Here is a 26,388-nt window from a genome sequence, read left to right on the forward strand (position 1 = left end):
ATCTATATGACATTATATATTATCTATATGACATTATATATTATCTATATGACATTATTTTTTTTTTATCTATATGACATTATTTATTATCTATATGACACTATATGACATTATTTATTATCTATATGACATTATCTATTTGACATTATTTGTTATATATATGACATTATCTATTATCTATATGACATTATATATTATCTATATGACATTATTTTTTTTTTATCTATATGACATTATTTATTATCTATATGACATTATCTATTTGACATTATTTGTTATATATATGACATTATCTATTATCTATATCACATTATTTATTATCTATATGACATTATTTATTATCTATATGACATCATTTACATTATGTATTATCTATATGTCATTATTTACATTATTTATTATGTATATTACATTATTTATTCTTCCAAGGCTATCAAATATTCGAATTTGAGCGATCCTGATGAAGGGAAATCCAGAAAAGCGCTTCGGACGCATAAAATTTATTTAGCTTTGCTTTCAATTTATATCCAAATACACATGTTGCCTTCGTTGTTGTCGTCCTCTTCATAAAAGAAAAGGCGTAAAGGATGCTGTTTTTTACAAGTCGATTCAGTATTTATTAACAATTACAGAGTGTTATGTTCGCCATAAAAAATCATATCAAAACACCATTTCAAATCACTAAAAAAAATAAAATACAATCGATTTCACTAAATCAAAGTAATATACTGAATATAGAATACTATGCAAAACGTGTGGTTTCATGACCATAATGTGAGTGCATCGATAAATACTGTTCAGCCAACTTACACAGATAAAATTGACTTAAGATGGATTTGGTTTTTCGTTTATGTCTCTATTGATCATTTAGATTCCCCAGTATTCAAGTATTTATTCAACACTGCTTTTGAAAATGGTAGGTTAATTATTTCTGATTTAGGTAAATCTACTTTGGACGATCGATTTTTTTTATCAAAGTGTTATTTCAATTTCTTAGCACTCGGTCAACACCTTTTCTATGGGGCAGTTAGCCTCAAGGGTATCATTAGCTCAGTAGTCAATGGTTAGGTACTGACATAATTCATAGCATACATTTTCTTAAAGTACCTGTTGTATAATTTAGAAATTATTAAGAAACTAAGGCCTTCTCGGGCAAGTTTATATTACATGGACTTTGCTTTTCTTCTTACGTCTCCTTGAGTCTAGTAGCTCTTCAAATATATAAGTATTTATACATATTTGAGTCTTATATATTTGTTTTGAGCGTTCCTGATAAAGGTATATCAAGTAAAAAAATTTAATTGCACGAAATCTACAAGAGAGGCGAAAGATACCAGAGGGACATTCAAACTCATAAGTCGAAAATACAAGGTGCTATCTTTTTACACGTAGCGTTGTCAGATGGACTATTTCCGTTGTTGAAGCTACAATAAAAGTAAGAACCATCAGTGTATCAGTATTGTTTTTAATATGAAGGACATACCTCTTACACAGTGAGGTACAACCAGAAAAGACAAATTTCCTATGTTTTAATGTGTATTATAGGAGAAACTATTTGAAGAGCAATATATTATTCACTACATATGTTAAATGAATAACAGGGACCCTTCAAGTGAACAGAAAACGTCTTCAACAGTAAAGTATTTGCGGTCCATTGTATTCTATATTTTTCCATAATTTGATTCGTCGTTTACTTTATATATTCTAAATAATTTATATCCGATTTGGTCATTACTGTAAGTAAAAACATATGACATACAATATTGGGCACAACTCTTGCACAGTAAAATCGATTACAACGTAGTCAAAGATACTATGCTAAGGAAATATAATAAACTGTTTATTAATACTGCTATTTTTCAAATTGCAATCTCTCTTTAAATTTCTTTCATAAAACAAAAACTAACGTCGTTGAATGTAAATAACAAAGCAGAACTTGACATTGATAAATGTAAAGCAGGCATTTCTAATCAGCTATACTTTGATTTCTTATTTCTATTTCTTTGTTTAACTTTTTAAAAATTAGTTTTGTCAATATTCTACTTTTATATTGTTTAGTAAAAGTTCTGTTAAACTGCATGGATAAATATTTAGCGGTATGAGGGTGGGGTTCTGTAATTATATAAACCAATCTATCAACCGGATACCTGTATGGAATTAACTGTTAGTACTCGAGGTTGTCAACAATGTATCAACAGAAAATATGAGAAAAATTGGCATTCTATAGATCATGTTAATATTGAAGCACTGACTATTAAGCTGATAGTTCTTTCGGAACAGAAGTCCACCAGCAGAATTTTAATTCTAGATAATTTGATCATGGACTTCATATGGAACTGACCGTTTATCTATTATACAGAAGTCTAAACGGATGTTCGTGTAATACATATGTCGAGTTTCCATTGTATGACGTAACTTAAATGTTTTGTAAAACATATTTTGGTCAAATTTCTGTAAAGCAACAATATCTGCAGTAATATATGAAGTTAAAACACGAATAAGGAGCACAAACAATCAACAGTTCGAACCTTACAATTAAAACAAATTAATTGTTGATCAAGAGATGCGATTTTTCCCTGGCGAAATTGTTCGAAATAGACTTCAATGAAAACATAGTAGAAATTATCATATTAGACAAGTGTTAATTTGATTCTGGAGTGCTTAACTGCATTTTGGTAGCATTAACAAAGCGTGGTATACAATTAAGAAAACAAACACTGCTCTCTGAAAATACTGTGTTCTAAAAAGTATAAAATTGATGTTCATTTTAACGATGTTTATGATTTTGAAATCCGAATTTTTTTTATATGCAATTCCTGTTTGACTGTTTCAAAGGATGGGGACATACGGGAGTGTAGTATCTTTGATGATGAATACTGTTTTTCTAAGGTAGCTGGGGTGTCTAAATGTTCGACGATAGATTTTTTTTAAACTTCTGTAAATGAATTTCTGGGTCAATGTACTTTCAAATTTCAATAAAAAAAATTGGGGTTACGGACTTAGTTTTTTTGTTTTGTTAAAATACATTGAATTAACGAAATCACAGTTTTTTTTATATGGGTTATATAGGAGAAACTTAATTTTTCTTTATTGAGGAAAAATCAAACGAGAGAATTGGCTAAAATTTAATGAGAGAATTGATTTTCATAACTATATCCGAAATATCAAATACGAATAAGGGGTCACGGGTTTATTTTCTTGAAAAATAAAAAAAAAAAAAAAAACACACAAATTGTCGTATCAAATTCAGTATGATTATAGGATTTTTTTTTTTAAATTTTAGATAAATTTACCGACACTTAATTTTTTTATACTTGGTAAAATATTTTTAGACCAAAAAGTATTTTTGCAACTTGCCTCAAAGGATGATCAGAAAAAGACACCCGATCTACATTAAGAATTTACTTTTTTAACATGCTGGGGTTTTGACATTGGCATTCTGTATAAACACCAGTCTATGACTCTCATATCATAAGATATAGAAATATTGTCATCCCTGGATTTCTCCCGGAATCTAATTACCCCTTGTTGACGTTGGCGTCCGCTCTGCTGGATGTACAATTACGCTGCCACATTAGGGAGAATGCGGACGTTAAATCCAATACGATGTTTAAAGAGAGTGCCACTCTCTGCATGTTAAAGAATCATTGAGACAACTCTTTGAGGGGGGTCCGTATGTGACCTGTTACAGGGGAAAATCTCCAAAATAATATTGTTTTCTATTGGCAGTCATGCAAAGTTTCCGCCGTTAATCCCTGGCGTCTCACCTTGCAACAGCTACTTATTGTATTACATGTTAATAGTTTTTCGTCATGATTATGCACGAAATAATTGCCGCTTGACTTTAAGCAAAAAGAAATCAATAAATCCTGATCGATTTTTATGTACCAATTGAATTAATTGTCAATTTGGTTTGTTCCTGGATATTTACGTAAAATTTGCCAATGGACGTTATCCAATCAACTAATTCATCTATTCATATATCTTGTTTTGCCGAACACAGTCAGTGCCGTAAAACAAAGGTTAGAATCTGTGATGTTTGTCTTATGTGAATGAGGATATTTTCATCAACTTTTCAGCATTCTCGTTTCGTTCCGATATCACTTAGCTGTCTCGTCTATAAACTTGTTCATCTTTTTTCAAGCAACATTGGTATATAAATAATTTGGGATGAGCTTGACTATGACAAAAATGGCGATAAAACAGGAGGAATATCTGTTTTAATTGTGATGGGCAGTAAGCATTGCCATTCAATAATGATTTGTACGTCCCAATTTTTTGCGTTTTCAAAGTAAAACTAGAGTATACAAGGAGAACCCGTCACCACCAAACAAGATCTGCACACAAGTTAACTGATCGAATTAGCAGTTCACTTATTTTGCGTTTTAGCTATTACCATACAAACTGTAATACAAAGAGGAAAATATTAGATTGTAAAAAAATGTCAACTAGATATACACATAAGTCCCATGACTGAAATTGTCAGTCGCCTTGAATGACGATTGTCACCGTTGTTTTGCGTAATAATTGTAGATGGAGAGAAACTTTAAACAGCAAAAACGGTCAGAAAAACACGATCTACAAATAGGTTTAACTGCCTTAATCGTCAGTTGATTTGTTCTAGAAATTATTACCCTGAAAGACATTTGTTTTATCCATTATTGAAAACTATAACAGATTAAAACCATAATAGAAATAGAGAAACTTGAAATATCAAGTAAAATCACCTAGAAAAGATCTGCAAATTTTTCAACATGACGTAGATCGTAATTCATATAGGAGTTATTGCCTCTCAAACCGAATTTTTCGGCTCTACTCTCCTTCCCTTAGTTTATCTGGCTAGGATATGATGTAAACCCTTGTTACATTATTGTTTACAGGGAGGTTACGGCTCACGTCAAATGTAATAGACAATAACCCGACAACTCTATTGTCATAAATTGCTGTAAATAAAATAGAAAAGCGTCGATACATATTTCAAATGTGCATGTTGAGCAGACTTCTGGTAAACGAATATAACAGGAACTGTTGTACAAAACCTTTCTAGATTGTTAATTCATCTACCCAGTATACTGGTTCATAATACTATCTTAGACTACCTTATCTTAAAGAAAATAACTAATAGAAAAAGACAAATGAGTAATGAACAGATAAAATTGGTACTGTTATTCTAAAAAGGTATGTAAAATCCCGTTTGAATGGTTTTACACTAGTAATTTTTGGGGCCCTTTATAGCTTGCTGTTCGGTGTGAGCCAAGGTTCCGTGTTGAAGACCGTACTTTGACCTATAATGGTTTACTTTTATAAATTTTGACTTGGATGGAGAGTTGTCTCATTGGCACTCATACCACATCTTCTTATATCTATGTAGAGTATAATATGTATTCCTGACTCACTTCTGGTATGTATTGAAGCTTGCAATAACCTCCTACAAGTACATTGTATTGTTGTGTTATTTTTTTTAGAATCACGATATATTGCTAAAATAACACATACAAACCAAATTTGAGAAAACAAGTATTTAGCAACTTAACAGAAAAGAACAAATAAAGTTCGAAACTGAAGAGCATTGAGAACTCAAAACTCCGAAATGTTTAGCCAAATACAGCTAAGGTTATATATTCTAGGGGAAGAAAATCCTTATTATTTCGAAAAAATCAAAGTTTTGTAAACAATTGATTTATAATTATCACCATATCTATGATAATTCATGTATGTCAACACAGAAGTGCTGACTACTAGGCTGGTGATAACCGCGGGAAGGAAACTACTACGAGTGCGGTATTCTCTGGTGGAAAGTTGTCAAATTGGTTCAAATTGCATCGTGGTGTTGAGAAGGAAGTATACTTTCAGCAAAACTCTACCTAATTTTTATCAACGACCTCATTGACAAATTAGAAACTTGTCAACAAGGTGCTTTTATACATGACCTTAAGGCTAGCACGCCGGTTCAAGCTGGCGATATTTCAATAATCGCAACTGATCGCCAATCTTCACAAGTTATGGTCAAAATTTGCGAAGAGTACAGCATCCGTTGGACCTTTGCGTTATCAGCAGGGAAAAGTCAGCTCTTACATTTTGGTTAATCTACAACTGGAACCGATGTGCTTCTATATAATGAACCAATATCGACAATTAAGACAGCAAAACATTGTGGAATTAAGCTTTATACGTGCCTTAAGACTATGGAACGTACAATAGACATTTGGAGAACCCTATGTGCAACAGTATATCTTTAATCCGTCTAGGTGTTCATCCAGCTATTTTAAACCCTATTGTATATTCAAAATTCGCAAAACAAGTGTGTTATCCGAAGGCGTTGTACGGATGTGAATTATGGGGCAAACTTACTTCAACTGAATGGTTAATGTTGGAAAGAACTCAGCACTACATTTATTATATATTCAAGGTTTACCACGACGCACACGAAGTGATATGGGCCTTCCGATGATCAGTTGGTTCAGCATTGAAAGCTATGTGGACGAGAAGAAACTTCTATTCTTAGGGCGGATATGTAATCTTCCGTGCGAATCTGTATCTTTCCGTATATTAATTCGTAGAGTTAACGACTTTAAATACAACGACGGAAGCCATTCAAATTTGGGATTCACTGTTGACATTATGAACATTTTGCAGAAATATGATTTATCGACATATTTTGATGATTTCTGTGAAACCGGACTTTTCCCATCACCTCTAGTATGGAAGCGTATTGTGAAAACAGCAGTGGCCGCTTTCGAGATTGTTAATTGGACAAGACGTATTAACATTGATGATGACTTTGTTGCTTTTAAAACGATCAAAAAAACATATGCACCTCACTCTGCATGGACTGTAGCATTGAAGCATCCAAACCTACGAAAACAAGCTCATTATTTGATTTCTGTTTGATGTTTAGTAAGAGAAAATGGCATTGGACAATACATTCTCTGTGACAGATGTGGTAGAATGTTTTTGGATCCATTAGTTCACGCTATTGCTTCATGTGACTATCTCGACGAAACACGTGATAACTTTTGGTGTGAAATCATTAATATCAATCCAATAACTTCAGTATCTTCCTAGCAAACATGTCTGATGAAGAACTTTTTTATTATTTACTTTCCTGCAATTCGGACAATTTCCCACTAGAAACCGACCAATTAGAGACATTCCAAGCCATATGCGTTCGATTTATCTTTAAATTTGGATCTTTAATACAAGATTAGAATAACTGTAATATCCGTTACTGACAATTACTCATTTCAACTGATCATGAAATTTCTGATTTAATTTGCCTATTTTGTTAAAATATTTAATTTTGTGTTTATTATAAAATAAAATTGAGAATGGAAATTATGTTTATTATTTACACTCTCCTTCTGGAGGCAATAAAGAATATATATATACATTGTACTGTTGTGTTATTTTTTTGAGAATCACGATATATTGCTAAAATAACACATACAAACCAAATTTGAGAAAACAAGTATTTAGCACCTTAACAAAAAAATTCGATGTTGGAAAATGCAAAATCTTGGATAAATATCGTGATTTTAGTAAACTTAAACTGTTTACCAAAAAGCAAGATATCAATGATATAAAAATTACATTGTGCATTAGCACTGAAGACAAACAATATCGGCATTGGTTTTTGTACTATATTTTTTTGGATTTCTGTCCAATAAGTTGCGTCAGAAATTTGAAAAGGGCTTATTGAATTGGGGAGGGGGTGTAAGTCTGATGTAAGTATATAGAAGTTCTGAAATCATTTGTGAATTTTTATTTATACTTAATTTTTTATGAAAAGCGACTCCTCGGATGCGCAAAATTTATCAAGTATTATTTTTTAGAATTGGGTCGATGCTGGTGGAATGTAAGTACCTGAGGCCCAGTAGTCAGTATTTTTTCGATGATTTGTAATATTTGTTTCGTAAATTATAAGATGATCAATTTAGAAATTAATAAAAAAAAAACTAAGGTACAAGAATCGATCGAAATATTTGCGGGAATATCCCTGTAGTACCCCCTGCATTCATTGGTCAATTGTGAATGAGGTCTGTATAGGGTGTTAACTCACTCATTCATAAAATATAAAATCATTATTTTGAAAAGTTAAAGTTCACATATAAATAACTTATTATAGATCAGGACTGAAGTTTGTACGCCCGACAAAAGACTCATCAGTGACGCTCGAATAAAAAAAAAAGTTGAAAAGAACAAATAAAGTTCGAAACTGAAGAGCATTGAGAACTCAAAACTCCGAAATGTTTAGCCAAATACAGCTAAGGTTATATATTCTAGGGGTAGAAAATCCTTATTATTTCGAAAAAATCAAAGTTTGGTAAACAATTAATTTATGATTATCACCATATCTATGATAATTCATGTATGTCAACACAGAAGTGCTGACTACTAGGCTGGTGATAACCGCGGGAAGGAAACTTCCAAATATACTCATCTTAGATACCAGGATTAAAATATTATACGCCAGACGTGAATTTACCATGACACCAGTAAAAATTACTCGTTGGTTTGATAAAACCATCCTACGGCATTTATTAAAATTTATTTTCAATTTGATTGTTATGCAATTAAGTTAAGTATTTGTTATTTGTTCCAATCAGTATTTTTTGTCTATCATATAAGTTGAATCCGATTTAGACTCGTTGTTTAACTCAGTAAATATCTATCTTGATCCCATTATATCTATCTTATAGAAATTGTCACTAACAGCTACCGCTATCATAATATTTTTGCTTAAAAACAAAGAAATCATCTTATTATTGCACAGAAATTTCCCTGTTGGTACTGACTTTTGATAATCATAATATGAACAGCAAGTTTTCCATTTTTCTATTGGTATATTCAGTTTCAAAATAGGAAAGTTTTCATATTGAACAAATGCTGCGAAACTATGGGAAGTCGTTTTCGTTAAACAATTATTAACCAGTTTTTCGAGAAAAAATACTAGTATAAGTAACAAAAAAACTTGTTTAAGTAACACCTCTGACTGGTCAACTATGAGAACTATTAAATTAACACACTAAAATTCAGAAAAATTCAAAATACACACTGCTCATTACTCTTTACTCATTGAAATTTAAGAAAAGCATACTGGAATAATATAAATTCAATAATTTACAATGCGAATTAAAAATTACACAATGGGAATACAATGTCAAAGTAAGATTAGAATGAAAAACACACATTCTTATGTTTTTCATTTTAAATTTCTGTTTAAATTTGCTTTGCCCTTTTTCGAGAATGATGGTATGATCTCAAGTTAAAAGAAAAATACACCATTTGTCATATTTTGTTTTTTTCATGAAATTCTGAGAAATATTTCTATGATTTTATTAGAAATTTATTTTAGTAAGGGAAGCATACCATTAATAAAACTCTGATTTGTGCAATTTTAAGGAGATCCACTCAAACCCCTACCCTGCTTCATCCCAAAAACTATTTTCTGTCATATGTTCAATTCTAATTGATATCGTACACTAATACTCTCGCAGAATATCAAGACTAACTCAAAAATTGCCTCATTTAACTTTCTTATGTCAATTGCTTTGCTTTTAAAAAGGGTTATATATATATGTATATATATACTCAAGTCTAAATTGAAAACAACGTTCAAACCTATGATTTCGTTGCATAAAAACCGCAATTTTTATACGTGTGCATGCAAAACAAAATTCTTCGTATAGGGGTCAAAATACAGCACAAACAACATTTCCAAAAGACCAAAAAAGTGAAAAAGTATATTTTAACAAACACATTTGACTAGAAGGTCGAACAACGGATGTTTTTAAACCCTACTGACTGCCATTGGCGATTGCCAAATAAACGTATCACCAGATGTAACAAAATGGATCTTAACTATTAATTTAATACCAAACAGAAAACAATAAACTTGCGGAAAAGATGGTATACCGCAAACAAAAGGTGCAAAAATTAGTACACCATATCCGGATTTCGACACTTAATGTCTCTTCAGTGATGTTAGGAATCGAAACGGTATTTGGGAGGCCATATAATTTACCTCAATTTAGGATAGACTCTTGAATTTTGAAGAGTCGAAATAGGATGAACGGATCATATAAACCCGAAGGCAAATATAATTCAAGCCCAAACGAAAAAATATAAACAAGTCTAAATTGAAAACAACGTTCAAACCTATGATTGCGTTGGATAAAAACCGCATTTTTTATACGTGTGCATGCAAAACAAATTTCGTGGTAGAGGGGTCTAAATACAGCACGAACAACATTTTCCAAAAGACCAAAAAAGTGAAAAAGTATATTTTAACAAACCCATTTGACTAGCAGGTCGAACAACGGATGTTCTCAAACCCTGCTGACTGTCATTGGCGATTGCCAAATAAACGTATCACCAGATGTAACAAAATGGATCTTAACTATTAATTTAATACCAAACAAAAAACAATAAACTTGCGGAAAAGATGGTATACCGCAAACAAAAGGTGCAAACATTAGTACACCATATCCGGATTTCGACACTTAATGTCTCTTCAGGGATGTAAGAATCGAAACGGTATTTGGGAGGCCATATAATTTACCTCAATTTAGGATAGACTCTTGAATTTTGAAGAGTCGAAATAGGATGAACGGATCATATAAACCCGAAGGCAAATATAATACAAGCCCAAACGAAAAAAATATAAACAAGTCTAAATTGAAAACAACATTCAAACCTATGATTGCGTTTGATAAAAACTGCAATTTTTTTACGTGTGCATGCAAAACAAATTTCTTGGTAGAGGGGTCAAAATACAGCACAAACAACATTTTCCAAAAGACCAAAAAAGTGAAAAAGTATATTTAAACAAATGCATTTGACTAGCAGGTCGAACAACGGATGTTTTTAAACCCTACTGACTGCCATTGGCGATTGCCAAATAAACGTATCACCAGATGTAACAAAATGGATCTTAACTATTAATTTAATACCAAACAGAAAACAATAAACTTGCGGAAAAGAAGGTATACCGCAAACAAAAGGTGCAAAAATTAGTACACCATATCCGGATTTTGACACTTAATGTCTCTTCAGGGATGTAAGAATCGAAACGGTATTTGGAAGGCCATATAATTTACCTCAATTTAGGATAGACTCTTGAATTTTGAAGAGTCGAAATAGGATGAACGGATCATATAAACCCGAAGGCAAATATAATACAAGCCCAAACGAAAAAAATATAAACAAGTCTAAATTGAAAACAACGTTCATACCTATGATTGCGTTGGATATAAAACCGTAATGTTTATACGTGTGCATGCAAAACAAATTTCTTGGTAGAGGTGTCTTAATACAGCACAAACAACATTTACCAAAAGACCAAAAAAGTGAAAAAGTATATTTTAACAAAACGCATTTGACTAGCAGGTCAAACAACGGATGTTCTTAAACCCTGCTGACTGCCATTGGCGATTGCCAAATAAACGTATCCCCAGATGTAGCAACATGGATCCTAACTATTAGTTTAATACCGAACAGAATTTAATGCCTTTTTATCTTAGCGATCACTACAAGGATACATATAAATGCTTACAAATACTAATCAGTCCATACGAATAAAACAATATAAACATAAGGAGATGATGTATGATTGCAAATAAGACAACTATCCACCAAAATAAATGACGTGGATGTAAAACAACCATGTAAAAATAAAAAGAACGAAGGTTTTTAGGGAAGAAAATAGTTAAAAGAAAACGTGGATTGCTAGACATATATTTCGATATTCACCTCTGTGAATCTAGTGTTAAAGCCAAGAAGATCAAATTTCGTAAAAGAAGAGGGTAGATAAAAATATCAAGTAAAACCGCTATGGTGTTGGTCACAGTGTCGTCAGGTCACAAAAGACGCTACTTCATCGTATTGTAAAAATTGGTGTAAACGGGAAAAAGATGAAAAGAAAACTGTTGATTCTTATTTTTTAATGAATGTATGAATGTTGTGGATATTCGAATATCACATTTCGAAAATGATTTAAAACTAGATAAAAGAGTACATAATACGCCTATCTCTAGACCTAGAATATGAAACAAACTTTAAGTACTGGAAAAGCGGTTGTGTTTGTAGCGCCCAGCAAACCAGCCAACAATGTGGTGTTGGTATGACGTTAATACTACACGGAAGTTCTTAAGAATGAAATCAATAATTCTTCTACATTCAGGTCCGTGCGGTCCACAGAGCATATTATAAACAGTCATATCATAACTACGCCACAGTTTGAGGCATTCTGGACATTTGAAGGTCCCTACTATGTATTGGTTACCTAAACTTCACAAAAAACCGGTAAAATGTCGTTTCGTCTCGGCTTCTAGTAAGTGTTCTATTACTAATTTTTTTGTGCTTTTAACGAGTTCCTTAACTACTATCAAAGAACTTATCATTAAATTTTGTAATAAAACATAAGAAAATAGTGGAATTAACTATTTGTGGAGTGTAAAAAATTCTTTAGATGTTTTACATTTATGTACGTTTCAGCAATAAAGTTTGTCGACAGGTATTCGTATGGACGCCAATTGCGCCCTTTTAATAACAGACTTGTTCTTGTACTGTTATGAATCACAGTTTATTGAAAAACTCAAAAAGACCTGTCTAAATTGCATCTTATCGTTATCTTGATGATATTTTTTCGTTAAATAATCAATAATTTTCTAAATATTCTGCCAAAATTACCCTAATGAACTAACTTTAAATAAATCAAATATAAACGGTAATGACTATCTTTTCCTAGATTAAGATATTTCAGTTTTACATGGGAAACTCTACACAAAACTTTTTGACAAAGGGGACGATTTTTCTTTCCCTATTGTTAATTTTCCTTTTTTTTGTATCGGGGTGTTTTTTTGGCACCAACTTACGGTGTTTAATTATCACAACTCATTCGCTATGCCCGTGTCTGTAGTGACGTTTTGAATTTCAATGAACGTAATCTATGTATTACGGGTAAATAATTTCAGAGATTTCGTTAGAACAAATAACTTAAAACCATAACTAAATTTTTCCATAGATACAAAGATTTGGTTTGAGAAATTTAGCTGTAACTAAATAGTATTGTTATATATATATATATATCATGCATATGCACATTCACGGTTCTACACCTGTAATTTGGCATTGCACAAGGTCATGTTTTTCTCTGACTTGTAATGACGTCTTTACACTAAATCCATTTGGTGTTGGATGTGTACTGATTGATATTTTAGTCATTTGGTCCTTGTCATTCGGTCTCTGGTGGAGTGTTGTCTCAACATCTTCTTATTTTTAAGAACAGAAAAACGTTATCATTTGTTTACATCGTTTATTTAAACTATACTATTCACCACATTAAATGCATTATTTTATAAGATATGTCTGTTAACACCTACATATATAATGTAGATAAATGTCCTTAAGGATTGAACGAGAAATGTAAAGCAAACTTTCTGAAAGCTATTTTCAGCATTATTTACATACAGCTTTAATATAACATCACTTACTGTGACTGTTTAATTGCAAAATATTTTGTGATAATCATTTGGTTACATCAATACAAGCTTTATTATGATTCGAGGCAAAATATCAGTTATCATGCCGATTGTGTTCATACAATGGGGTAATGTTATACGTAATATCTCCGTCTTCTTTTCTCACATATTAAAATAGATTTTATTAAGTTCAACGAGGACTTACCATGGAACATGTTTTTATTAAATTTTGCAAAGATTGCAATCATAACACCACGATTTATATCATACTTTTCTTAAATTCGCAGTTGGTTAATTAAGAAATTATTAACATAAGTCCAAACTCCTTTAGGCAAAGTTGACCTAGATGAATTTAGCTACTCTTTTTTTCACCCTTTTAATCACAATATTATAGGCATTTTAGTCTTAAACGGTCATATGGATCAAAACATCATCTGAAAAGTCTGAACAATAAATCATTCAGTCATGTTCAGTCTCAGTCAATTGTCAGACTTATATAAACTTCGGTTAATTCAGTACTGCGCAGACAATTCACTTGCAGTCAATTCAGTACTGTTCAGTATCTTTTCAGACAATTCAGTATCATTTTGATGAGTACAGGTAAATAACATCTACGGAACAGTCAACTGAACATAAACTGTAAAGTGAATTGTCTATACAGTACTGATTTTACCGCAGTGGATAGATCTGAAAATTGACTGAAAGACCGAAAATGACTTAATGATATATTATTCATTTTTTTAAGAGTTCCTTAACCAAAATGACAGTTTCAGATCAAAGTTTGTCGATTACTGTCAAATAGCTTTATATAGTCAGGTATTTATACATCTTTGAATTTCATATTTGTGTGTTTTAACGTTCCCCATGAAGATAGCCTCAGAAAAGTGCCCGGACACTCGCAATTTAGGACTTGATATTTTTATTTACTTATTTATTGAACTTAGTCGGTACTACTACTGGTGAGTTTAAGATCTTGGTGGTGTCATCATAATTTCAGTAGTCAACGCATCTGTATTGACATGGTTCATGACACACTTTTCATAAACTCTCCGTTGGTCAAATAAGAAATCACGAAACAAATATTCTTACTTAAATAAAATTTTTATACTCTATGTTGTCCATTTTTGTCATATAGCTCCACACATGCACGTATTGGTGTCTATATGCATCGTTTAAATTCAAATGTTATGTTTTCCTTTGAGCGATCTTGATGAAGGTTAATCTAGAACAAAAAGTCAGGAAAATGGCTATTGTTATCTTATAGTTCTGTTGTGTCTTTGTTCTCCTCTTATATTTGATGTGTTTCCCTCAGTTTTAGTTTGTAACCCGGATTTGTTTTTTCTCAATCGATTTATGAATTTCGAACAGCGGTATACTACTGTTGCCTTTATTCGGATGCCCATACGCTATAAAGTGTAATTTTCATTTACTACAACTGGGTCGATACCACTACTGGTGAATATTTAGCCCTTGATGGTATCATTATCTCAAAAGTCAGGGCATATGTATTGACATGATTTATAACACATTTTTTTTTTAGATCATCGGTTTATAAAACTGGGAAGAAGAAAAAATCAGGTATTGAGAAAGTAAGGTTTTAACTCCCCCAAGTATGTTAATCAGTTAAAAAGATGAATTTGGAAACTCATGTTTCCTTTTTGTAATATAGTTCCATGCGTATTCATGTATTTATTCATTCTTGCATTCAAATGTTTGTGATGTGGTGTTTCTTCTGAAGTTAAATCTAGAAAAACGCCTCGGACGCACGAAGTTTATAAAATGCTATTTCCATATGCATGTAAGTATAATTTATAAACGTAAACAATTGATGTTGTTATTATCTATCCAATTGATTAACGTCTAGTGCCAAGTATTTTACGCAAATCTATGGCTAGAACAAATTCAAGACAAAACCAATTGTGGGTTCTGCAAAGTGAGTTGATTGTACTGAAGGACGGGAAATTTTGACTGCCACTAGAGAAAGTGCTGACCCCTAAAAAAATTAAATTCTTGAAAGTGATATTAATGTGCAGAAAAGTAATAAGCAGATATGTTCATTTGATTTTAGGTACTCTTTCTGATTTGACCATGAGGAATAATGAAACTCTTTACACTTGAAGGTCAATGAAATTTGCATAAGAGTAAATATTGTGTTTGCCGGCGGTTTCAAAATGTGTCGTGAATATATGGGGTAAAATAATTTATATTTAACTTAAATCAAATTTGATTGTGAATAATCTTTTAACTTGAGCGATCTAGTCTAAAATAAAAGCAAACATGCTTGCTATCATCAATGTTGAATATCAATAAATCTATCGAGTGTCAATTCATGGTTTACAATTCATCTCTGAAATATATTTGATATATTTTTTGCAAACTTGAATTTTACTGGACAGTAAATAAGACGTGTATGCATGTACTTACTGTGTTCAATAAACAAGAATTAACTATTTAAGAGAAAACTACTTTTAAATATTACGTTTACTAAAGATTTAAACAACAAGGATAGTATTGAACCCGGAAATTACAATGTAGGAATTACCTGAAGTAGAGTATGGGTAAATTGAATTAAATCATTTATGCAGTGCTAAATTCCATGTCATTTTCACATCTGGAGCAGGATCTGCTTACCCTTCTAAAACACATGAGATAGATTTTTTGTGGCGTTCGTGTTGCCCTTTTTTAATTTTAATATTTTTTGTTTTTTAGACTGTTGTTTATCTTTTGGTCGCTTTTTTGGCATGGCATTATCAGTTCGTTTTCGACTTATGAGTTTGAATGTTCATTTGGTATCTTCCGCCTCTCTTTTTTCATTACCTTTGATTAATATTTGTAAATTGTTTATCATTAAAATTTGTAAACCCACTTACATCGTTCAAATATCTAACCTTAAATTTGTAACTTATAATCATGTTGCCCACAATTTCAATATACTGCAAATACTTACTGTTCAATTTTAACATCGTTTTCAAACATAACCTATATTTTGAACAATATACACTTTTTGGCTGAACAATACTGTATATTATCAAATTAAGAAAACCGTTCTTAAATGCATCGTTGATTTTACAGTATAAAAATACTGTAGGTCATATTTCAACAAAATTGTACATTTAAATTATTTAAGATTTTGTTTATTAACCCATTTTTTCTGAATGCATCATAATCGAGGGAATAACCAATCAGAACATTAATAGGCACAATAGAACTAAACACACTTGGTAGTTATCCCATCTGTCTCCTTCTCCATTACTCTTTGTAAGTCGTTCTTGTCTGAGTAGTTTTATTTTGTCGGTATTACAGTTGCTACTTTGAAGCTTTGAGTTTTCCATCCGTTTTTATTATCTTAATAGTGTAATGAACCATGTACAACCATATACAGTGTAAAATCCAACAACATGACACATTTCAACTACAAAATCGCAGACATAATACAAACTCTGTTTGATTATGGTGCCTTACAACAGGAAAATGAAGTTGGAGGACACGATTTGTTTTTATTCAAATTGTCTTTTTAGCAATAGAAGATGGATTTTTTTTCCAGTGTTGTAACTTTATTTTATCTTTTTCTTTAATACGGCCATAAGAATTTTGAGGAAGACTGACCTTTAGACCATATTTAGTACAAGATGATTAACGAACATTTTACAATACAAACATGCTGTGATCTATAACACAAAAAGCTCATCACATGAAAACAACTGAAACATGTTAAATTTGAACTTATCAACATAGAACTGACAAATGTCTAAATTGAGCTAGAAAATTACAAGTGTGGACCAGACTAAGAATTGTCATTTTGGAAATGAAAAAATTCAGAAAAATTCAGAAATTTCAAATAGGAAGAGAAATTCCAAATTGGAACTGACAAATTCCAAATTGGAACAGAGAAAAACTACTTGGAACTGAGAAATGACAAATGTCTACTAAGAAATTAGAAATGTCAACTAAAAAATGAAAAATGCCAAGTTGGAATGAGAAGTTTAAACAACTTAATGTCCCTAACTGTTGGAAAATCAACCCTGAAGCGATACAATAAGCTATTGTACAAATGTAAATATCATATTAGACAGCACTGAAGTCCTGAAGTCGAAACATTGCTTTGAGTAGTTATAATTTGTATTTATTTTTCTACTCAAAACATAAGTAGATCGAGTTAACTGTTATAATATATTACAAGTTTGTCGTTAAAGTTGATGAGAAATTAGCATGCGCTATCAAAACATTGATATTTTTTTACATATAAAATTCATGAAAAGATGACCATGTACTACATAATAGGTGGTTTCTTTTTAACAAAAGTAAAAAAAAAAATTGAGAACAATCTAGTAAACAAGTTGATGTGAGAAAAAATTTAGATGAGAAACTGGGGGTTATCTCTGGTGCTTCGGAAGGGTAAACAGATCTTGCTCAACATGTCGTATAAGCTCTGCAACATGGATCGACGAAAATCCATTACCACGGGAAAAATGGTATATCGAAAAAGACAGTGATATGACACTGATAACATGTGGTTCTGCTACACACAGAGAGTTTGAAACTTGAAAAAAAGATTTAACGCCCTATTCCGACTGTAGGGGTCTGCTTGTTTTACCATTCCAAAGTGTCGAACAAGTGCTTCCTCAACTTAGGTCTGCCTTTGGAAGGGGACAATCCAAAAGGCTATATTTCAGAACTCAAGTCAATGGTTTATTGTTCAATGGATTAACATCTACATTAACTTAGGTTTAATATAAATAATAATGTTGCATATATTATTTTCGTGTTATAAACATTTTATGAGCACGATGGGACACACTTTATTTAATAGAAGGTAGGACAATCGGTCATACAAGTGCCAGTTCTATGTGCATCCATATGAGAAATGGGTTATAAAATTTTATCCTTTTTATAAAGTATTGAAACGTAAATAGTAATTCAACTTTAGCATTACAACAGCACATGTCAATATAAAGGAACTGTTACTTTCTTTCGACTGATCAGCCAAGCCGCCCCCTCTCCTTGAGAACATAACCGATCTGTTTGATAACATCAAGAATTAATATGGATTATTAAGTTATATAAGTTATTCAAAATAAAAAAAAATCCTTATCATCTCGTCTATTATACTTCATATGACTATAAAGACGCAAGCAAACACAACCGTAATCGATAAAGTGCAAACAGTAAGTGTCTGCTTAAAGGTTAAAAAAGGCAAATTCGTTGTGTTGTTTCGTTTCTTTTTACTTGATTTTTATTAGTTTATCAACATATGTTGCTTTTAGTTTCCTGTAGTAGCGGGCATATATTGACCCTACTTTCCAAATTATGAGAGGTTTTATTTTTCTTGATCACGTTAGAGAAAAGTAAAATAGCAAAAATTCCGAACTCCAAGGAAAATTCAAATCGGAAAGTCCCTCAACAAATGCCAGAATCAAAAGCTCAAACATCCCAAACGAATGGAAAACAACTGTCATATTCCTGACTTGGTACAGGCAGTTCCTTGTGTAGAAAATGGTGGATTAAACCTGGTTTTATAGCTAGCTAAACCTCTCATTTGTATGACAGTCGGATAGAATTCCATTATGTTGACAACAGTGAGTGAGCAAAACAAACAGACATAATAGGTAAAATTGTAAAAAAATAGGGGTACAGCAGTCAACATTGTGCTATAATCTTAATCACTATAAAAACAAATAACTATTCCAACAAAGAATCACCTGGTTCACCCAAAGTAACGGATAATTTTTTCTAATAAGATAAGTGCTAATTGTAACAAAAAACGAGTTATACGCTGCTTCCTGAACATGATATTTGAATGGTTTGAAGAATTTGTTTTTAATCGAACATTGGTAATATGTTACTGAAAAAATCCTACCCGTTTTGACAACATTTCTTCAAATATTTGTTCATAAAAAACGAATTGTAGGTATTTTTCAATTGGAGTATAATGCCAATCCGGTTTTAACAAAGCAGAGAATTCCGGTTCAGGGATCGATGAAAAACACTTCATGTGTCATCAATAAGTGCATATTACAGTGATATGTAGTTGCTTTTCCAGACGCAGAAAATAATACCTACCATTATAACCAAATCACGTTCTATTCTGTCTAATACCTCGCATTACATTTTAATTTCTTAATACATATTTTTATATTATCTTTTATGTTAGCTTAATTCCTGTGGTATTGGATAATAAACATTTCACTGATTTTGAGAGTTGCAATTTAAACTTAATGACGGGATATTAAACAATTATGCAAAAAACTTCTATTTTCAACACAGTATGGTGGTATCATTATTACATTAAAATGAATAATATATAAAAAAAAAAAACACACAAACAAATCAAACGTTAATTTGAAGGAAAATTTTCTCTGGAATTAATGGTGTCGACTATTATGACTTATCTAATGTACCTTCAGTTCTTTTCATAAGTATTTCGTAAAGCTACAGGGTGTAATTTTTTCAACAGACTAGGTACCTACGTACGGTTAATATGCATTAATATTTTGAAAATAATTCAATAGGAATAGATTAAACTTGATTAGAGACTATATGAATTGCAGATACTTGTAAGTAAAATACGTTAGAGAATGGCTTATTTGCAGATTTGCTTTTTTAAAGGTGATTTCTGATTAACCTTTCCCAAGATCACACGCGAGGAAGCCTTAAGCAAAAAAAAAACGAAAACGTTATAGATTTCGTCCGAAGCGTTATTCTGGATTAACCCTTTATCAGGAACGCTCAAGGCCGAATATTTGAAAGCCAAGGATGTATAAGAAGCGAAACAGTTGAATAACTATATAAACAAAAAGGGCATTAACACAATAGCCAAATCCATCTAAAGCTAGCTTTGCCTGAGGGAGTTGAAACCTTAGTTTATTTATAATTTCAAAATTTATTAATGGACAATTTTAGAAAGGTTTGTTATAAATCATGTCAGTACCGAAGTACTGAATAAAGGCAACAGTAGTATACCGCTGTTCAATAAATCTGTCATAAATCGATTTATCTGAAACAAATCCGGGTCACAAGTCAAAACCGAGGAAAACACATCAACTATAAGAGGAAAACAACGGAACAACATAAACACTTAAATGCTACAAAAACGACGCCAACATACATAGAAACGGACTATCTGATAACAACTGCCATATTGCTGACTTGGTGCAGGACATTTAAGAAAAAATGGTGGGTTGCACCTGGTTTTATGGCTAGCCAAACCTCCCGCTTATATGGCAAAGTTAAACATACCGCTAAAATGACAACATTCCGTGACAGGAATACATTACAACTTAACGCAACAATACTCAGGACAGAGACATACATAATTAAATAATATAATAAAACATTACAACATGTAAACCACAGAATAACAACGGACACCTCCCATTTACACCACAATAGAATTATGAATTGTGCGTCACACGAATGTATCAACGCCACAAAAAGTGACGTCTGAGTTAAATTTCTAAAAATAGAATATAAAATTGGGATTGAGTTTGTAATGGTGTTATTTTATGTATTTTCTAACCATTAAAAGAATATAAATAGAGAATTGTGTTAGTAATGGTGTAATTATTTGTATTCACTAACGATGTCGGTTTTTCATCTAAATCAAAACTGTAAAAACAAATAAATCCTGTGCATATAGTAGCTTTAAACTAAAAATCATATAAATGAACTAGCTGATTAATTATCTTAACTTTTACATACATGTAAAAAAATAAAATAGAATTCAAACCATAAACGATAAGACATAACACAATATCCAACCAGAATTACAAACGAAACATCATAAATAAATACATTGTATGCTCTATGGTCGGGTTGTTGTCTCTTTGACACATTCCCGAATTTCCATTCTCAATTTTATGAATGTTAGATGTATAAATACCGAGACACGTCTGATAGCAATGCGAATTCACACTCGGGAAAACAGTCATATTCGGGAATAGGTCACGTTCTGGACAGTTTTAAATGTCGGTCTATTTCTGAAATTAATTCTAACATAACTTTTGATTTTTTAACCCTGTATACCAACATTCCCCATGTGAAATTATAAAATTGTTTTGAATAAACATTGAACGACAAAATTTCTTCTTATGTGACGTTTACATTTTCTGACGTCAGACACGCGAAGCATTGAATGTGGTTTTTAATTTGATAGATGCTTTTGTACTTTTTTGTAAATGATTGTTTGTTTTGATATTGTAACACAGTGATGACTGCTATACCCATATTTTGACTATTTTATTTATTATGTCTGTTTTGTTCACGCATTGTTGTAAATATAACGAAACTTGAAGAGACTGTCGTACAAGTGAGAGGTTTAGCACTATAAAACCAGGTTACTCCACCATTTTCTACATTTGAAAATGCCTGTACCAAGTCAGGAATATGACAGTTGTTGTCCATTCGTTTGATATGTTTTGTCATTTGATTTTGCCATGTGATTAGGGACTTTCCAATTGAATTTTCCTCGGAGTTCAGTATTTTTGTGATTTTACTTTTTCGGTACTTAGCAGACCAGACGACGTAAATGGTAAACCACAATATAAGACGTGGTGAAAATGTCGTTATTTAGTTTAGACACAGACACATCGTATAGATCATTCAATTAGTGATGGTGTCCATAAAATTTACGAATACTAAGCTGATGATACCCCGGGGACTGATAGTCCAACAGCAGAGGTATCGACTAAGTACAAACTCATACTAACGTCACATTGAGTCCCTTCATGCAAACGTCACATTGCATGAACCATTAGACATTGCAATCAGTTAAAAAAAGGATTTATAATTTGTAATTCACATGTAAGTCTTATTTATTGATTTAATACAATTTTGACCCTAATGTATCAAAACATTCATTAATTAGAAACATTTCAGATAATTAGGTCATGACTTGGCCTTAATTTCAAAGTCGAACATCAATTGTTGTATATTTATAAATTACCTATTTAGAATTATCAAAGGTCAAGATCGTTTTGGGTCTTGCATAACCCTTTAAATTCACTAAAAACAAATAATACCTGATTACTCATCTCATCTTTTCAGAAAAATGTTTATATTGGCCAAGCTTTGATCCCGCCACTTGACTCTGACGTATTGAAAGGGACGTCATTAGAGATATGTGTCATACTTTTCACTACAAAGACTTCATATGTAATTGGGAGAACATTTTGAGTAAATTAACACACAGCACCATTGTCGCACAAAACATTTTTTTTTTATCTGAGAATGGATAAAGACAAAACAACATATACTAATGAAATGCGACGACTAGGCGCTTTCTTATCTATCATGATGCAAAACTCAAAAAAGTAAGACGTTGAATATTTTCGTCATTTAAAGAATTTCCAGTCATTCTATTGCTCTATAACTCGTGCAAATGGTATTTCTTTAATCAGAGCAAGTCTGTTTAATTCAAGTACATTCATGTAATATTTAAGTCTAAAAACCGAAATAGTCTGAAATGTGTATTAGATACAATACAAAGGTAACAAAGAAACAGGCCGGTAACAAACGTTGAGGGATAGTTTTTCTGCACGAGTAGTCAGGTGAAGATCCGAGGCGATAGCCGAGGACCTTGACCTGACTACAAGTGCAGAAGAACTTAACGGCAGTTTGTTTCCGGCCTGTTTTTTTTTATTACCTTTGTTTTGTATCTGACTTGTACGACGTTTCAAGAAAGAAGTAGTACATTTTGCATTTAGAAGAGGTAGCAAAATTAAACAGATTAGAAACTTAAATGGCCATATACCAGTTAATGTAAGTTACAGTTTAAACAAACTTTTTTTTTACTTCCCTTCAGTCGAGAGTTTTTTTTTCTCAAGAAATTCAAGAATCTAATTTTTTATAAAAAAAAACCAATCATGTCAAGTAAAAGTTGAATGTCGTACACATTTGAGACTTTTTAAAATGCAGTTTCGCAAGTAAGTAATGTATGAAAAACATTTCAGAGGTAAGCAATCTAACATTTGATTTTTATTTGGGGAAAAACGGAAAAGAGGGGGTGGGGATTAAAATAAATTTGAAATAAACAGGCTTGATCCTTTTTTTGTTGAAAAAAGCAGGATGTGCTATTCCATTCCCCCTTAAAAAAATAATAAAAATCGTACGTTTGCTCCCAAATATATGAATTCATTATATATGAATTCAATAACAATATAAATGTATAAAAAGAATGAATTTCATTTTTCATTAGTGAATGAAATGTTATTAAAAAATGGATTTTGTCTTGTTATTTGATATATATTATAATATAGGCATATATTTAGGATTTTTTTAAATTGTTTCATGCTTGTAGGTTTTTATATGTCTTTAATAGTGTTGATCGGGATTAGACACGTGATACAATATGACCCAATCGCAGCTTATCGTCCTCAATTGATGACATAAGTTGAATGATTTTCTTCAAGATTTGCTGCTTTCAACATGTATTAAAAGGACACTTTTTATTTATAGGATCAATCGTGCATTGGTGAGTTGATAGGGACTTTATATTTTGATTAGATTTGATTTTTTTTTTTATATATATTTTTTGTCTTTTTTATTGAAATATAAACGTCGTTACCAGCATTTCTTTACTTTCGGCATTGTCCAAAATACTATTCATGTCCATATATTGAAAAAAAAATACATTTACGAACCAACCATTTAGCTTCAAAAGGTGGTATGTTTTTTTTAGTAAGAAAATTATTTAGTTTTTCAACACTATCAATCAAATATTTTTTTTCGAAATTAGCACTTTTATATACGGTATTCGGAAAATCAGGAATCAGAACATTATTTTGTCATCTGCTTGACCACAATAAATTTTTTCTCATAAAATTGGGGATCAGAATATTTTTTTAGGAAAAAACCATAACACCCCTTTTGAAGTTAAATGATCAATCCCTTAGTGTACTGATATGAATAGTAATATACCCGAATTGTTTGAAAAAAAATATTATTATTGATGCCAATTAACGTAAATATTTTAATAAAAAGGACAAGAAATATGTCGGTGAAACAAAAAGTTCAAATCTAATTGAAATTTAAAGTGCCCATGAACTCACTGATCATGCACGAGTGATTCTATTCATAAAAAGTGTCCGTGTAACAACTAAAAAGTGTCCGTGTATCATCTAAAAAGTGTCCGTGTAACACCCGTTAATGTACTGTTTTTCTATAGCTCTGCTGGGGCAAAGTCGTACAAATTTCATTAAGGGCAACGCACCTTTATTTAATCAATAAATATGTTTACTTTTAAGTTTTATACAGTAACATTTTGGTAACACGTGATGAAAAGATTCGTACCGATTGCCTACATTTTTTTGTATTTTGTTTTGATACAAAAATGACAAATTTCGAATGGAATAACTATATGTACTTTGAGATAAAAACACAACTTCCAATTTATAAACAACAATTTTCGAAGCTGCAGAATATAACGTGGTACACACGTATAGGTAGTTTTATTGAACATGATACAGAAATTGTCATCTCAAGTTTATGTACATGTGTACGAATAATGTCATATTAGTGTATACACTAGGGATTGTCTTACTTCTGACATTAGGAACAGATTTATACTTTATTATAGACTATATGGTTTGCAGATACTTGTCCTCCAAACTGATTAGCTTCGAACGCTGCTGCTGAGACTAACGTAGACACAACGGATATCAACAGTGAAATTGAGAATGCAAATGGGGAATGTGCCATAGAGACAACAACCCGACTTTTACTTTTAATTCTGGTTCATTTGTATCTTTGTTTGGATTGTATTGAACATCTGTTTGGTTGCCACGCAAATGTTCTCATACACTGATCAGGGCATTGTATAGTTTGGTGGTCTTATCGATTGCTATACAAGTGGATTTTGCTCGGTTTGCACAAATTCGTCTCACCGGACCATTAATTAAAATGTCCCAGGGTTTTCACTATTTATCATTATGAAATGACAAAAAAAAAGTCATTAGGGCTGTCCACCTTTACACAAATCTTGTAATTTGAACAGTAGCCATCACGTGATATCTTTTAAGTTTAATCCCTTTCATTAGTTAAGTACCAGGTTTGACGGCGTAACTCATACTCCATATATTGGTCATACAAATATCACTAGGCATAAATTGTTAAAATAAACAATATTATGGTCATATTCTTAGTTTTGCATGTTACATAATAACATTAACGGTACCAATTTTACTCCAGCAGATGCGCATTTCGGAAATTAATGTATCTTTAGTGATGCTGGAGGCCAACATATTTGAAAATTCAAAAGCTAATTTGACCCCCCTCCAAAAAAAAAGACGCAATGTTTTGTCAAATCCAGACAAGGAATCATTGCTTCGGATGCGGGATATATATATTTTTTAATTCAAAATGACATGTGTTATCTAACTTAAAATTATCATATATGGTTTCGGACATTGGCATGCATATCCAAATCTACCATTTTACTACATACCTACCAAACTAATTTATTATTACATTTTGATCTCGTTTATTTTTTTATCTATATTATATATAATTTGAGTATGGTGCCATTATGATTCATTAATTCAATGACCTGGGGCAGTTCTCACGATCAATTCTGTGATTTTTACATTTTGACTTGATTCATATATATATATATAGTTATGTAAAAGAATAGTTAAAGCCAAAATAGTTAGCGGTACACCATGATTTGAAAAGCTACATTATCTAAATATAGCAAAATGGTATAACTAAAAAACAATTGTATAGCTAGTTTTGGATAGCTTTCAATTAATTAAGATATACGGACAAATGAAGGACCATATTTCAGGAGGAATGGCCATCAAACATTTTTAAAAGAGATATTAAACCAGCATTACCTGTATATGTGTAAATGACCATATTTTGTTGACAAATGTTAACTATTTTTACTTTAAAATCAACGTTGTCAGATTAAGAG

At 31.6% G+C, this 26,388-nt stretch overlaps 1 protein-coding gene across 3 annotated transcripts in view; it reads right to left on the reverse strand.

The window, feature by feature from the left end:
- The window catches only part of LOC127726412 (uncharacterized), a 54,641-nt gene that overhangs the window by 1,495 nt on the left and 26,758 nt on the right, over positions 1–26,388 (reverse strand). The window contains exon 1 of one of the 3 annotated variants that reach the window (XM_052233832.1): positions 16,429–16,522. The exons of 1 other annotated variant lie outside the window; for it this stretch is intronic. The gene's annotated coding sequence lies outside the window, so the exon portion shown is untranslated. Of the gene's footprint in view, positions 1–3,405; positions 3,480–16,428; positions 16,523–26,388 lie in introns of those variants that run through there. One more of the 3 variants, XM_052233964.1, reaches the window with a different exon arrangement.

Source organism: Mytilus californianus, unplaced genomic scaffold, assembly GCF_021869535.1.
Source record: "Mytilus californianus isolate M0D057914Y unplaced genomic scaffold, xbMytCali1.0.p SCAF_1, whole genome shotgun sequence".
NCBI classification, from domain to species: Eukaryota; Metazoa; Mollusca; class Bivalvia; order Mytilida; family Mytilidae; genus Mytilus; species Mytilus californianus.